The sequence below is a fragment of the Marmota monax genome, unplaced genomic scaffold (genome assembly GCF_021218885.2).
Source record: "Marmota monax isolate L192 unplaced genomic scaffold, Marmota_monax_Labrador192_F-V1.1 WCK01_AAM20220418_F8-fsc00005, whole genome shotgun sequence".
NCBI lineage: Eukaryota > Metazoa > Chordata > Mammalia > Rodentia > Sciuridae > Marmota > Marmota monax.
Window position 1 is genome coordinate 6669675 of NW_026692254.1, and position 7984 is coordinate 6677658.

A 7984-nucleotide genomic window follows, 5' to 3' on the forward strand; every position below is an offset into this window, starting at 1 on the left:
TGATGTGACTCTGCACCATGTACAGTCAGAGGAAGGAGAATTTGAGCTCCATTTGTGTACAATGTGTCCAAATGCATTCTACTGTCATATACAACTAATTAGAACAAATTAAAATATTTTAAAAATTAAAAAAAAACACTTTGTAAGTATCTGAGAGGATATAGACAAAGTATTAGCAGCATTTTCTAGTAGTAGGAACATTTAAAGGGCACATGACATGGAGAGAAATGAAGCAAATTTGTTTAAAAAGAAAGTGTGGAGGGGGATAAAAGAAAATATATATTTTTAAAATCAGAACAAAATCTCAAACCAGCACAAGGTCCTGGCAGACTATAAAACTCATTATAGAGAATGGTAACCAGCCTTCAAGATGGCCCCAAAAGATTCTCCCCTCCTGGTATTCATGACTTTGAGTAGTCTGCTCCCACACCAGGTAATGGCTGGTCTGTGTGGCCAATAGACTATGGAAGAAGTGATTGTAGGTCACTTCTGCTAGGCTAGGTTCAGAAAGGCATTGGCATTTGCCTCTCTTGGATCATTTGATCTACAGGAAGCTGGCTGCCATACTGAAGATCTGTGGAAAGATCAGAAAGCCCTGTGGAAAGACAAGATACTAAGGCCTCCAGTCAACAGCCATGTGAGTGAGCTGTTGGAAGCAGATCATGGAGTTCCCATTAAGCCTTAAGGTAACTGCAACTCCTGTCAATATCTTAACTGCAGTATAAGAGAGGCCCTGTTTCAGAACCACCCAATTAAGCCACTCTCAATTTCATGGCCCTCAGAAATTATGTGATATAAAAAATATTTCCTGTTTTAAGCTGCTAATTTGGGGAGTAATTTGTTATGCAGCATTAGACAACTAATTTAAAAATCATGCATTCAAAGCATGACTTTTTATGGATATTGGTGGTACCAAATGCTGTGAGTCAACTACATTTGAATGTTAAAGTGAGAAGGAAGTCCAGAATCAGGTCAGGGTGAAAATGAAGGGGTTACCATAGATGGTAATGTCAACAGTGAAGCAAACCTCAAGGAATTTGGGTATTTCCCAAACAGTTGAATAGATTATATACCCCAAAAGAGGTCAGAACATATTCCAGGTGGTTAAAGGACCAAAAGGAAATGTAAAACAGGAACTATCTTAGGAATATTTTCATTATAAATGATTACAATGAAACTTTCCCACTTGACAAGGTAACTTCAATTATCTGCAAACTCATTTTTAGAGAACACTATTTGTTGTCTATTCAACAATTATCCCCAACTCTCTTTTCCATTTGGCAGGAGCCAAGCTCCTACTTTAGAAAATTATAATGAGAGATATTTACTTTCCCAGCCCTCCTGACCAACAGGAGCTAAGGGGCAGCCGCAAAAGAGATTTTTGGAAAGGTCATGAAAAAGAGAGACACATAGCATGCAATCCCTCTTCCTGACACCGTTGGAGCTTATGTGATGATGTGTTGCTTGGATTGCAGCAGCCATCTTGCTCCCACAAGGAGAAAGCCAAAATGTTCACCAAGATAACTGACTTGGGACCCTGACGTTGCTAAGCAGCTGAATTAGTGAACCTGAGAAAAACCTACTTCTAGACTTGATGTCTGTGAGAACACTAAGCTCTATATATTTTAATTGTATATTCAGTCACTTGCCATCAAATGAATTGGTTGCTATATGATAAGTCATTCCATAATTATAACTTAAAAGAAAAACAAGCATTAGGGCTGGAGTATAACTCTGGGGTAGAGTGCTTGCCTAGGATGTGCAAAATCAGGATTTGATCCTCAGTACTACAAGGAGGAGGAAAAGGGGGAGAAGGGGGAGAGGAAGAGGGATATAAAGAAGAAGGAGAAGGAGGAAAAGAAAGGAAGGAAAGAAAGAAGGAGGGAAAGAAGGAAGAAAGGAAGGATGGAAGAAGGACAGGAGTAAGAAGGCAGGCAGGCAAGCATTTATTTTGCTCATAAATCTGGTGATAAGCTGGGTGGTACTTGCTTGGGTTTCTCATATGGTTGCAGTCAGATGGTAGCTGTGGCTTGGGTCATCTAAAGGTGTTTTCTTTCAAATGCCTGGCACCTGGGCTGAGAAAACTCAAAGATGGCAGAACGTAGGGCAGGGCTCCTCAATTCATTCATTCACTCTATCTATCTATCTATCTATCTATCTACCTACCTATCTACCTATCTATCTGCCTCAGGAAAATCAAGTCAGACTTCCATGGCAGCTAAAGGCTTCCAGATAGAATGTTCCAAGAGAACGATAAGGCCTATTCTAAGCCAGTCATGCAGGTCACACAGTGTCACTGTCATCCCATTGTATTTGTCATGTAGTCACAAAGGTGGGTCCTTAACTCAAGGGGGATTAACTCCTCTTGATGGAAAGAATTTCAAATAAATTTTAGATACATTTTTAAATCACCAAAAGCAAACTAACTGGTACATTTGGGTTCTACTGACAACTCAAGTAAATACAGTATTTTTGTTTATCCCTCCGTATGATGAAGTCTCACATCATCCTTATTGGGAAATCTAGTCTTGTCATCAGAACTTTTATAAAATCTTTCATTCCCTGAGAAAATCCTCTGAGGTCCAAGATGGTCCAAGATGGTTCATTCCAGTTAGCAGAAGGGCTTCCCAGACAGTGACCTAAAGGAAGCAAAGCTGTCCCTGTAATATCAAGGTGATTCACTGAAAAGGGAGAATATTAGAATAACTAATGAGGACTTCTTTGACCACTCCCGCGACGTGGCGGCCATCCACTGTGGACACACCTTCCACCTTCAGTGGTGAGTGACGTTGGTGTACAGGCCCACACTCGGCCTGGTACTGCTTCGGGGCCATAGGGTGTTGGACCTTCAGGCAACCCATACTTGAAGCCCAGATGGGTGGTGAGGACCTCAATAGACTGAGCTCCTCAGGAGCTTCCAGACCTGGGCTGAAGTGGCCTAATTCAGCGGTTTGAGACAGCACCAAGTCGGATTTGCCCACAATGCCGAATCCAGGTTGGCAAAAGAACCATTATCAATAAGCTCTTCTTTGACTTTGCCCAGGAGGAGGAGAGTGTCTTGGATGCAGAATTCTTAAAGAATGAACTGGACAATATCAGAGCCCGGCTTTCCCAGAAAGAAAGAGAGAAACGGGACAGCCAGGTTATTATCGACACTCTGCAAGACACTCTGGAAGAGCACAACACCACTGTGGAATCTCTGCAAAAGGCCTTAGGCAAGGCTGAGCTGCTATGCTCTATACTCAAAAAGCAGATGAAGTTCTTAGGGCAGCAACAAGATGAGACAGAACAAGCACGGGAGGAAGCCTGCAGACTTAGGAGCAAGATGAAGACGATGGAGCAGATTGAGATCCTACTCCAGAGTCAGCGGCCTGAGGTGGAGGAGATGATTCGAGACATGGGTATGGGACAATCAGCGGTGGAGCAACTGGCTGTGTATTGTGTGTTGCTCAAGAAAGAGTATGAGAATCTAAAAAAGACATGGACGGCCTCGGGGGAGTTGGCTGACAAGCTGAGGAAGGACTTGGTCTCCTCCAAAAGCAAGTTGCAGACAGTCTACTCTGAATTGGATCAGGCCAAGTGGGAGCTGAGAGTGGCCCAAAAGGACTTACAGAATGCTGACAAGGAAATCACGAGCCTGAAAAAGAAGCTTAATGATGTTGTAGGAAACCTTGAACCTTCCACCAGTGGCCAGTGAGACTGTCAACTGCCTGGTTTTAGAGAGCCCAGCTCCTGTGGAGATGCTGAACCTGAAGCTCCACCGGCCATTATTCGGTGATGATGTTGACCTCGATGCTTCCTTCAATGTGGATACCCCACAAGCCCAGCCCTCCAACTCCCAGCATGGCCACTCCAAGAGGCTATGCCTTGAGAAGGCACACTCTCCTGTTCAGGACATTCTCAAGAAGATGCCCAGAGGTCCCAAGCAGAAGTCCCAGCTCTCTTTGGGTGGCCAGCACTGTGCAAGAGAGCCAGATGAGGACCTGGCTGGTGCCTTCCCTGTCTTTATCCGGAATGCTGTTCTGGGTCAGAAACAGCCAAAGAGGGCCATAAGCAGAGTCCTATCGCAGCACAGATGTGATAAGAACAGGTTTTGATGGCCTTGGAGGCCAGACAAAATTCATACAGCCTACTAACACAGCCATGATTCGCCCACTGCCTGTTAAACCCAAGACGAAGGCTAAGTAGAGAGAGAGGGTGAGGACTATAAACCCTTCCTTCCTCCCAGGCCAAGTTGGATACCTTCCTGTGGCAATGGGAACAGTGAATCTGAGCAGTGGCCAGACACATGCCTCCAACTAGAAGACTGGTCAGCAGTGTTTGGAGGGATGGTCCCTCTTCCAGGATGAGCCCTGAGGGCAAGGGCAGAAAAGCAGATGAATGGTAGAGTGACAGAGATTGTGCACTTCCTTTGTTCACCTTGCCCTGTTCTGCAACATAGAGCTGACACTACCAGCTTACTGTTTCCATCAGCAAGGGCCTGCTCTTGGTTGCAGCCTCTTGTTTAGGGCCACAATCTGATGTGGCCAGGTTCTTTCTGGTCTTGGAGACCAAGATCACTTGTTGACTGTATGCATAAAAGTGCTTGAGATTTTCTCAGCCTGAGTCTGAGTTTCTGCCTGCCTCCCTCACTGCATGGCCTGATCCGGGCATGGCCTGGTCCAAGCATGGTGGGGGGTAGGGAATGGGGAATGATGGAGTGGGGAGGACAGGGAAAGATTTCCATGTAAAATAAAAATAATTTTTTTTCTGGCAAAAAAAAAAAAAGAATAACTAATGGTTTATACTAGCTAAACTCCACTGAAAAGTGAGGTTGGTGTTTTTCTTAACTCTACTTGCTAGGAAGCTAAGAGAATACTGAATACTAGGTGTGGTAACTCTGGTTATGACTTGAGACACACACCTCACTCCACTGAAAGCAAACTCTGAAGTGACAAATTGGGAATAAGTGGCTTATTAGTGAAGTGATTCCAGGAAGCATTATAAGGGACTAAAGAAGGGAGAAAAGCTACCATAAAGCAGGTTCATGTAAATATTATCCACTGAGGGCAACTGGGAATTTTCCCAAGAGACTGTGTAGAGCCATATCTAGCTGCCCCACTTCAGGTCAAGGAGCTTGAGTCTCTGTCAAACATCTCTTGTCCCATATTGGTTGAGGGTCCCTCCTGGGAACACTGTGCCCTAGAGTCTCTGGGTTGCCACAACTGAAGAGATACAGAAAGCCATTAGCATGTACAGGAGCTGTCCACAGGAGATTCCATGGCAGGCCAAGGCCGTATAGCAGGGCACTGGTGGCTTCCCGTCTCTATCGTAGCAGCCTTTCCACTGACTCAAACTCTTTTTTAGAAGTAGACAGAGTGCAAATTATTTTTCAAAAACAAGATTCATTCATTAGAGTTTGCCACATATTACTTTGGAGTGTATTTAAGAAGTAAGTCTTAGATTTGTATAATGGAGGAGCCACAATGTGTCTTCACTCATTATCATTCAAGCTGATCAAAAACCACAGGAGAGAAAAGTGCTCACCTCCAGTAGACCCCTGGTGCTAGTAGACTCATTAACTAAAACTGATGATCCAGATTTCTTGCTTCTTTCCCACTCCCACCAGCTGCTCGCCTTTTTCCTTTTCACTGCTCATTAGCACCAATAACAAAGGAGCAATGTTGGGCTCAGAACCACAGGAGTCCTTTTTTTTTTTTTAACTTGATTCAGGCCACAATGAAATTGAAACTCATATCATAATATAATATTTTCATTTATTGTTTGTGATAAAATGCACATAGCAGATACTTCATCATTTGTTCATTTTTAGCATTTTTAATGCACATTAAGTATATTCACGTTGTTGTGCACCCATCACTACCATTCATCTCCAGAACTTTTCAATAGATGGTAGAATTTTGCATTAACTGTGGATTTTGCTTTTCCATTGTGTTCCTATTCCGCATTTATTCAGAAATATAAGAATTGGCTAGATTAAGTTAAAATGTCACTTCTAGGAAGTGAAAAATAAAGTGTGGTCCACTTAATATCAAATAATAAAAGAATATTATGTTATTTATATAATAGTATATAATAAACCATCCCAAAATATAATGGCTTAAAACAATGACCACTTATTTAGTCACTATCCCAAGCAATGATATTTTGGGCTAGACTCAGTTGAGGGGTTCTGCCTATCTGGACCAGATAGAATTGGTCTTGGCTGTGTCAAGACATTTGTGAGTTGCTAGGTCAGCCGGACACTGGCTGTTATAAATGGCTCATCTCGGCTCCATGTGGTCTCTCATCCTCCAGAAAGCTTATTCACATGAAGTTCAGCAAGACTTAAGGGCAGCAATAAGGCCAATGCTCAAGTGTTTTTCATGTCTCTACTTTCATTGTATTTGTTATTTTCCCACTATCCAGAGAAAGTTATGTGACTGAGCCTAGAGTTAATACAAAGGGGACTATCAAGAAGTATGTATATGAGAAGATGAGAACCAATTGGGACATTTCTGTAATTAATCCACCATTCATGTTCTGGGACTAGAATTCTACATGAAAATAATTATTATTCTGAGATTGTCTTGATATTCCAGTTCCTCTCTGTTGCCCAAACATTCTGAAGAGTTGAATTTTTGTAACTGAAACAATTGAGCCATAGGCCTTCTGACTTCGGCAGTCATCCATCTTTATGATCCAAGAAAATCATTGAATCCAAGCCATATTTTTGTTCTCTGACCCAAACAGATGATATCTACTGTAGTCATCTGAAAGTTGTCTTGCATCATATCTTCTGCTCCTGAAAAACATCAAGAGATTGGAGGAGATTTGTGCGACAGAAGAGGAAGAACTAAAGGACAAAGGAAACTGCTGAGTTGTTTTCCTACTTTCATTTTTAAATGTTTGTTCCTATCTCCAATCCATGCCATGTTCTCACCAGTAAAGTGGGATCCATTTTGGTTAAATAGGATCTGTTTAAAGAATTCACAAAATAAAGTGATAAATGTACTCTGTTTCTTACATCAGAATTTGAGGAAATTAAACATCTGATTCATAGTTTTTATTATTTGGATCAAGAGTCTGTCAAAGTCAGGAAGCCCATAATTTCAGATTAAAGATGTCAACTACATTTATTTTTTTCTTTTTATTTCAGTTAGTCCAAAGTATCCATAGAGGATTGGTTCTGGGACCCCCTCAGATACCAAAATCTATGGATTGCTTCAAGTTGCTTAAATAAAATGGTATAGCATTTGCATATAACCTATACATGTCCTCCTGCATGATTTAAATCATTTATAGATTGCTAATCATTCCTAAGTTATATGTAAATTGTTGTTATACAGTACTCTATAGGGAATAATGTCAAGAAAAAATGGCTAAATATGTTCAGTACAAACACAGCTGTCGTTGGCCTAATTAAATACAATGAGATCTTCTGTTGGTTGAATCTGCAAATGTAGATAGATTCAAATTATGCTTTTATTTTACAGAACTATTATAGATTCAAACTATACTTTTATTTTACAGAACTATTACTCCTGGTAGTAAATTTTCTTTCCTTCTTAATCCAGACTTCTAGTCCCCAGTCATCTGGTTACATTGGGTCTTATATGAAAGAGAATTTTGCAAATAGGAATTACAGATCTGAATCCAACCAAATGCCTATGATGCTCTCACATCTCAAGTTCACCCTCCCCAGCCATCTCTATAGTGAAGATACTGCTTAATGCACACACCACATGCCTCCCTAATGATGCTTTCCAGTGTCATGCTGCATTCTTCTCTCTGTTATAATAAGCACTCTGTGGTCTCCAGTGCCTAGGCCAAGTACCCATTAATTTTTATGCTTCTTGAGATTGATGGGTGACCTAGTGGTTTGCAGGCAAAGTTTCCCCTAATGGGAGAGTAAATAGGATTCATTTATCAAGGAACAGCAGCCATCAGTCTCTCTATCATAGGAGAAGAGAAATTGGGTTGGTAAAGGGAACAGGCACAGTCT

At 41.6% G+C, this 7984-nt stretch overlaps 1 pseudogene; it reads left to right on the forward strand.

The window, feature by feature from the left end:
- The first annotated feature begins 370 nt into the window (after window positions 1–370).
- On the forward strand, window positions 371–4267 carry LOC124089211 (E3 ubiquitin-protein ligase TRAIP-like; annotated as a pseudogene).
- The last annotated feature ends 3717 nt before the right edge of the window (window positions 4268–7984 follow it).